Below are 8468 nucleotides of genomic sequence, written 5' to 3'. Positions count from 1 at the left end.
ATGATAAGAAAGTGAAAACTTGCTAAAGCAGGGAGACAGGCGGTTTCTGGCTGAGGCTCTGTAGGTAAGACAGGTTGTGGTATAGCACACGAAGGGAAGCATTAGTTTTTCTCTGTAAGAAGAAACAACAGGATGCTACACGTGTGTTCAGAGGAAGGGAACCTTCTTTCCACCTTGTGCAAGTGGTCACTACTTTGGGCTCGAACGAACGGTACTGGGGTTTGAACCCAGGGCCTCGGGCATACCACTGAGCTTCATTCAATTTGTTAATGAGCATGAGTTGTGTTGAACAAGACAAGCTGGCTCAAGCATTTGAAGATGCTGTTGAAGTGCTGGGGTTTTCAGCACTCCCCAGTTATAGAAATTACCTGGCTTTCATTAAGCAGTGTACTCACATCAGAGGACATCCCAAACACTGTGGAGTGCTACCCGCAGAGGAGCCTGTCCGTGGTTGGAGAACTGTGGTAACTGCTGCAGATTTCTATTTTGAAGGAAATAATCCTCAATCCCCGAGGACCATAACTAAAAGCCACTTGGGACCACCTGCTGAGGGAGGAACAGGCTGCTACTGTGGGAATACCTTTACAAATCCCTGTGCAATCCTGAGGTGGCATCTTGGGTTGATAAAAACAAAGACATCTTTTAGTTTGTATCAAAAAAAAAAAAAACCCAAGGAAAATCTGCTGAACTGGAAGGAAAAAGACAATGGGAAGACCATGACTTATCAGAAAATGGGCAGAGCCCTGAGAAATTATGCAAGGACCAAGGAAATCACCAAAATCCAGAGGATGCTGGCCTACCAGTTCAGTGAGGCCGTTCTCCAAAGTCTCTCCCTACCTCGCTTCCTAGGGAAAGAGATCTACTCACAGTCTGAGCAGCCTGGTCAAGAATATCCCCATTTAAATTCAGGTTATAATACATATATTCATGGAAATGTCACAAGGTAGTTTCCTGTGTAGCTATCTTAAACAAACAAAAATGTCATTTTTTTTCTTTTACAAAATCAGAGGACAGGAGGACAGAACAGGTCCTGTCTGGGGGGAGTTTGGTACCAGTGATGGGGGTAGGAGGAGGTGGACAAAGGGTGTGGGAGGGTGACTATGGTGCAAATACTGTGTACTCATGTATGAACATGGAAAATGACACCTGTTGAAACTGTTCCAGGAATGGGGGGTGGAATAAAGGAGAATGATGGAGGAGGTAAATTCAAGTATGATATATTTGATACATTGTAAGAACTTTCATAAATGCCACAATGTACCCCCACCCAGCACAACAATAAAAAAAAAAAGATTGCAACAGAAAAAAAGAGTATCTCAGTTTAAATAGTTGGAATGAAGATTACAACTATAAATACATGTCAATTACCATAAGCTAACCTACCTGTTTATTACACTCTCCCATTCCCTTGTTTCCTGGCATCAGAAAAAATCCCTACAAGCTTCAAGATTTTTCTCTTACAGCAAACAGCCCAGCCTTCATATCAACAGGTTCCATATCCATGGATTCAACCAAACACAGAGAAAAAATATTCAAAAGATAATTGTGTCTATACTGACCACATGTACACATTTTCTTGTCCTTGTTCCCCAAATGATACAGTATGACAACTATTTAGGCAACATATGCCTCGTGTTAGTATGGATTTTCTGGTGGGACGGGGATTTGAACTCAGGGCTTCGTGCTTGCAAAGCAGGCACTCTACCACTTGAGCCACACCTCCAGTCTATGTCATATAGTATTATAAGGAATCTAGAGATGTTTTAATGGTGGGAGGATGCTCCTGGGTGATATGCAAATACTTTGGCATTTTATATAAGGGACTTGAGCAGTCATGAATTTTGGTATCCCAGAGCATCTTCCAAGGATTATACTGAAGGATAACTTTACAGAACAGAAAATTCAATGGGGAATAAAAAAGTCCAATTAAATTCAATGCCGCCATTCTTCATCAAATATAATGCAATCCACAGTAACGTGGGAAGTTTTTCAGTGAACGACTCTATCGTTTCAATCATCAAACCCCAACTGGAAGGATAGATTAAATGTCCTTTCTCTTGCTCTTCTCCATCCAGCTACTCCTGGATTATGTCAATTTCCATGATTTTGTTTATATATTGATTTAATGATTTTCCTGTCATATACTCACATGAAAAATCACTCTAGCATATATCTAATGGCTTTACAAAAAATCATTTACAGAAATTGATAGCACAAGATACAGGGTTTATGCCAAAATGCATTCGTGGCTTAAAAAACTTCAGTGGATTATTCATCTTTTTTTATTATAGCCAGTCTAATAGGTGTGAAGTAATAGTTCATCATGGTTTTAATTTTATTTCTCTGCTTACAGATGTTGACCATTTTTTATATCTATTGGCCATTTGTCTTATAAGAACAAATCATTTTAAACAGGGATATTTGTTTCCTTATTACTGAGAGTTTGAGTTCCTTAAATATTTTGGATATTAACTTCTGATCTAATCACGATTTGTAAATATTTTCTCCCAGTCTGGGCTGTCTCTTCACTTTATTGTTTCCTTCGTGGTGCAGAGTTTTTTGGGGGGTTTTGTTTGTTTGATGCAATCCCATTTATTTTATTTTTGCTTTCATTGCTTGTGTTTGGGGGTCCTTTCCAAGAAATCTCTGCTCTGTTTTCTTTTAGTAGTCTTACAGTTTCTGGTTTTATGTTTATGTCTTTACCACATTTTGAGTTGACTCTAGCCTAAGTGGTGAGATAAGGTCCACTTCCATTCTTCTGTGTGGATATCCAGGTTTCCCAACATCAGTTATTAGAGAGATGTTTCTCCCCCACTTTGTGTTCTTGGCATCTTTGTTGAAAATCAATTGACCAAATACATGAGGGTTTATTTCTTGGCTTTCTGGGCTCTTTTTCTTTTGCATATCAAACATTTGATCTTCACTCTCTTCTATTTCATTGGTTGATATGTCTTTTTTTTTTTTTTTGCCAGTACTATGTTGGTTGGATTACTGTAGCTCTGTAATACATTCTGAAATCTGGCAAATATGTTGTCTCTGGCTTTGTTCATTTTTGGTCAGGATCACTTTGGCTATTCAGATCTTTTGTGGTTCTGTACAAATTTTAGAATATTTTTCTATTCCTATGAAGAATGGTATTAGTATTTCTATACAAATTCATGAAAACAAATGCTGCCGAGAATGTGGGGGAGAAATGAATACTAAAACTCTGTTGGTGGGAATGTAAATTAGTGCAGCCACTGTGGAAATCAATATGGAGCTCCTTAACACACTAAAACTGGAACTTCCATATGCTCCTGCCTAGACTTGTATCCAAAGGAAGTAAGTCAGCATACGATAGCTACACCTGCACATCCATGTTCCTATCAGTACTACACTCAATAGCCAAAGTATGGAATCAGCCTCGGTACCCGTCAGCTGGTGATGGATAAGGAAAATGTGGCATGCATACCCAGTGGAGTGTTATTCAACCATAAAGAAGAATGAAATGTCATTTGTGGAAAGTAGATGAAACTGAAGATCACATCACGTCACTTGAAATAAGCCAGACTGAGAAAGCCTGCTACATGTTCCCTCCCTTGCAGAATTTAGACCTAAAAAAAAGAGCCTGGAAGCGAGGGAGGTAAGCGGGGAGAGGGAGAGGGTAGGGGGCAAGGGGGCAAATGGCCCAAACAATGTATGCACATATGAATAAATGAATAAATAAACCAAAAAAAAAGAAATGAAAAAATGACATGAGTGTAAAATGGGGACTGAGCAGGGGGGAAAGTAGAATAATGAAACCCAAGGGGGGAGGGGTTAAAAGACTCATAATGCAGGTGATTTTGATAATTACATGCATGTATGTATACAAATATTCCAATTAAACCCTTTTGTAAAATTAGTTTGACTCTAATTTAAAAGAAGAAGAAAAAGAACCAGGCACTGGCGGCTCACTCCTGTAATCCCAGCTACTCAGGAAGCAGAGATCAGGAGGATCGCTGTTTGAAGCCAGCCTGGGCAAATAGTTCTTGAGACTCTATCTGAAAAATACCCAACACAAAGCAAGGCTGCTGGAGTGGCTCAAGTGGTAGAGCACCTGCTTTGCAAGCACAGAGCCCTAAGTTCAAACCTCAGTCCCACCCAAAAACAATTACTGATTACTTTTCTACCTACTTTATAAAAATAAAGGTAGGCACAATTTGCTTCAGAGACACACAAGAGAATGACTAGCTCTACTAGTCAAGGAAGGCTTCAGGAAGGAGACCTGATTCTAGAAGGTTTGGAAGGACAAGAAGTTCTAAAGCTGGGGAGAAGCAGGAGGACAGTGATTGCCTATCATATCTATCAGAAATGATGGAATGGATGAGAGAGCACAAAAAAGTTATCTTTTGAAAGATTCACACCAGAATTCCACTCCTCATGTAACTGCTCAAAATGAGTGAAGAACACAGGCCCGTTGATTTAACAGGGTGTTGTTTCTGAGGAGGCTGGTGACTGTGCTACAGGTGGGAATTACCTAAATTAATTCTTTTCACATAGCTGACTTCTGCAAAGAGCTGAGATGAATTCTTTGGGGACCTCTTTGAGTGGGAAGCTGTCATAAAGACATAACCATATGGCATTACTAAAAGCAAAGTAGCTTTTCATTGGGGGGAAACAGTCTGTTATTCTGAAGTAACTGTGCTCCTAACTAGAGCATGGCCATTAAAGTCTTGAGTCTAATTAAAAAAAAAAATAGTACCACCAATTACCTGAAGGTGATTTCCCTAGTTGTAAGATATTACTATAATTCTTTAAAAGAAAGAAAACTGTCCTCGCTGCTCAATTTGTCTGTTTATTAAATGTTTACATGACAACAGAAAAATAAAAAGGTTTGCCTACTTTTAAAGCAGATTTATTTGCTCAAATAAGTAGTTGGCTAAATTTCATGGGTCTATAACTATGAAAAGAGTAATCAGAGTCAGAAAAAAATTTAAGTTTAGCAGAATTCAAGTGTTATCTCTTCAGAGGCCTTCCATCAGCTCTTGGCCTAAATTAACTGTACCTACCACCACCAAGAATGACTCTGTTACTGCTTTGTTTTCTCTATAGTATTTAACTCAATCTAATATTTTCTTTCTTTTTTTTTTTTCCATGTCTTTCACCACAAAATCTAAGGCCCAGGAGAGAAGAGACAATCGCCATATTGTTCATTATTCTATCACCAACCCCTTATCCAGTACCTAGCTTGTAGTAAACACACCATAAATATTTGTTGAGTACATGAAATCAACCATGCCACAATAATCATGACTTTCAGGTGTATGGCATTGCAAGGTAAGACCTCAAGAGACTTTCAGTTATTATTTGATTCCCAGCATCAAGTTTGAAACGAAAATTACATTCATCTCTCTTTGTGATCCATCCTTTCTAACTCACCACACAGGCACCAACACATGGCCAACTGGCTCACAAGTAGAATTACAGTGTAATTCTCACAATAGGCCTACTGGTTCCAACCCTCTTCCTTAGGGAAAGAATCACTTCTTTTAGTACATGAGTTGGTCACTCGGTAAAGTATGAATGCTTGAATTAAGCTCACATTCCTTTTAGACTAGGGGAAGTGTTTTCCCTACTTAATGTATTGTTCAGTTTGACCTAAATAGTTGGAGAGGTGGTAGACTATTAAATACACCTAGACTCATATAGCTATGCTTTTCTTAAGAATGACAATTCTCTGGTTAAATGTAGGGAGTGGCTGTTGGGCGGGACAAAGGGGACTTCATTTAAGCAGTGAGGAGCCATGCAGGTGACTATCAGGACCATATGCACATTTGGATGAAAGGAAAAAAATAAAACAGGCCATGCGGTGGCGTGAAGCATGGAGGCTGTGCGAGTCAGTGTGTTGGCTCCAAGCTTGAAATGTGTTAGCACTTCTTGGTTTGGCAGAAAGAACCAAGAACTATTCACAGAAATAAGGATAAAACCTGCAGTAATATCACTATGGAAAACAAGGACACTCAACTGTTACCATAATATCTATTGACTTAAAAAACAAAAAGCCTCTTTTATCTGTAGTGTGTTTAATTTACATCTTGGTATTGTGCTGGCCATTGCCTACTGAGCCATCTCCCCCAGACCACAGTCTTAGACAGCTAGGGAGACAGTGAAGGACAGAGCAGCAATTGCTATTATCTTTGATTCTTCAGCTCCTATCCTGTGAGGGCACACCACAGCTAAAAGGCTAAGCCCTTTCTTTTGGTTCCAGGGGGTCCCCACTCTCTTCCAATCCTTTGTTGAAATTCTCTGCATGTCCTCTGGAGGCCTTTCTTTTTGGTGGAACTGGGGTTTGAACTCAGGGCTTTGCACTTGCAAAGCAGGCACTCTACCACTTGAGCTACACTGTCAGTCCATTTTGCTCTGGTTATTTTGGAGATGGGGGTCTCTTGAACTCTTTGCCTGCGCTGGCCTTGAACTGCAGTCCTCCTATCTCAGCCTCCCAAGTAGCTAGGCTTACAGGTGTGAGTCACCTGCACCTGCTTTAGGGGCTTTTCTATAGCACCTGCTGACTCAGTCATGCTGGTCCCCTCCTGCTGGGTTTCTCTCTGTTCCCCATTTAATCATGCTCAGCGCTCACTGATTGGAGCTGGGTCCTCTCATCCCTCATCTTTAGAGGTATTTGTTGGACCCTGAATGGTAGCATCCTCCAATTTTTGTTTCGTTTTGTTTTGTTTTACTTTGCTTATTTGTTTGTTTTGGCGGTACTGGGGTTTGAACTCAGGGCCTAATACTTGCTAGGAAAGTGCTCTACCACTTGAGCCACACACCCCAGCTCTATTGGTTTTTATAGCCCTTCTTACTCAGGGTCTGAGATCAGGTTCCTTCAGGTTGAAATCTAAGACACTTGACTCCTACATTAAGTTACTCTCCCCCAAAATAAGTAACGTGGCTTTTCAACATCCTCCTAAATTCATTGAGTTTTCTATTCCAGGTGTCGCTAGAAGTTCCTGAAGTTCCAAAGTCCAAGAATCAGTTCCACAGTTTCCTCCCCATTTCTCTGAGAAGCTGCACTGATAACACAGCATCCCCCAAATGTACTCGGATTCAGATTCCTCCTACCTGGCATGCTACCATCCTCTTGTTAAAGAGAAACTCTAAGGTACCATGAACGAGGTGCATTTGAAGCAACTGCAGGGGAGAAATGTAAAAAGTCAGATTAGATGACCAAAGCTCTTTGTTTATTAAAGAATCTTTCATAAAATCACCCTCATGATTTAAAGAAGAAAGAAGAAGACAGAGAGGGAGAAGGAAAAAGGGAGAGAAGGGAGGGAAAGAATGAAGGGAAGAAAGGGAAGGGGGAAGGAATGAAGGAAGGGGGAAGGAATGAAGGAAGGAAGAAAGAGAGAGGGAGGGAGAAGGAGAAAATCAGTGACTTGGGCATCAATAAATACAAAAAGAAAGAGAAAACTGAGCATGAATCAGCTAACATTTAGGACTTCTCCGTAGGAGTGAATATTTGCCCCAAGTAGAGAGGTCAGGGCCATGTAACATCTATTCTATCAGCAGGAACATTTTGCTCTCTAGTACAATGAGGCTTGTAAATACAACTAAACTCTGGGTTGTTTCCTAAGGAAGATCACGCAGCCTGCTTTGGTGGAATGTCAAGACGTAAGGGGAAAAAGAAGTCGTCAGTAAACAAATGCACAGAACTGAATCGTCACATTCTTTTTTGTGGACAAATCTGTCTTTATTTCAAGCCCTATGTTGGTAAGAACAGCCTCTCCTCTTTACAAAGAACTTGGCATTTGGAGGCTACCATTTGCAATGGTGTGAAAGCACCCCTCATGGCTGTCCCCCACCGGGTACCCATTGCACACCATTTGCATTCCATTTGTCAGCATGGCCATTTGCACTTGCTAGGTTTGTTGGATGAGGGGGAAGACCCAGCAGTTACACAAAGCTCACCACAAAACTGAGTGTTTACATTGCTCTAAAAGCATACTGCCTTCAGAACTCCCAGAAACACAATACTCCAGTAGACCACAGTAAAATGCACTTCCAGGCTTCCTCACACAGACAGATTTGGTAAATTCAAAGACAGGAAATTGGATCTGCCCACACCCTAAAAGGTTGTGATTTTTATTTCATTCATATCCATTTCCAAAAGAGATGTGGAAATAAAGAAGAGAGATAAGAACAGCATTTGACAAAAATCAAAGTTTCAATTGGGCAAAGCATGGTAAGTTAATAAAGCCTTAAACAAAATTAACCAAAGATAATCATCTAGCTTGGCCTTTGTTTCCCAACTGAATTACTTGTTCCTACTCCATTCAGGGCCTACCTTCAGGGTGCTATTGTGGTATCCAATAGCTTCAGAACTAGTCTTTGGAATTACACTTTGAAGGAAATTTACACTTATGTTGTTCTTAAATTTCTTTTAAATTTTTATAAGATTAAAACAAATGCATACAAAGGGATATTTTATTGCTGAGATTTTTTTAAAGTAG

General features: G+C 40.1%; 1 pseudogene; it reads left to right on the top strand.

The window, feature by feature from the left end:
• The first annotated feature begins 275 nt into the window (after positions 1–275).
• LOC109691900 (transcription factor Spi-C-like) lies at positions 276–1398 on the top strand (annotated as a pseudogene).
• Positions 1399–8468: the final 7070 nt, after the last annotated feature.

The sequence above is a fragment of the Castor canadensis genome, chromosome 12 (assembly GCF_047511655.1).
Source record: "Castor canadensis chromosome 12, mCasCan1.hap1v2, whole genome shotgun sequence".
Classification (NCBI taxonomy): Eukaryota; Metazoa; Chordata; class Mammalia; order Rodentia; family Castoridae; genus Castor; species Castor canadensis.
Note: the sequence above shows the minus strand (reverse complement) of the source record. Positions and strands in the feature narration are given on the sequence as shown.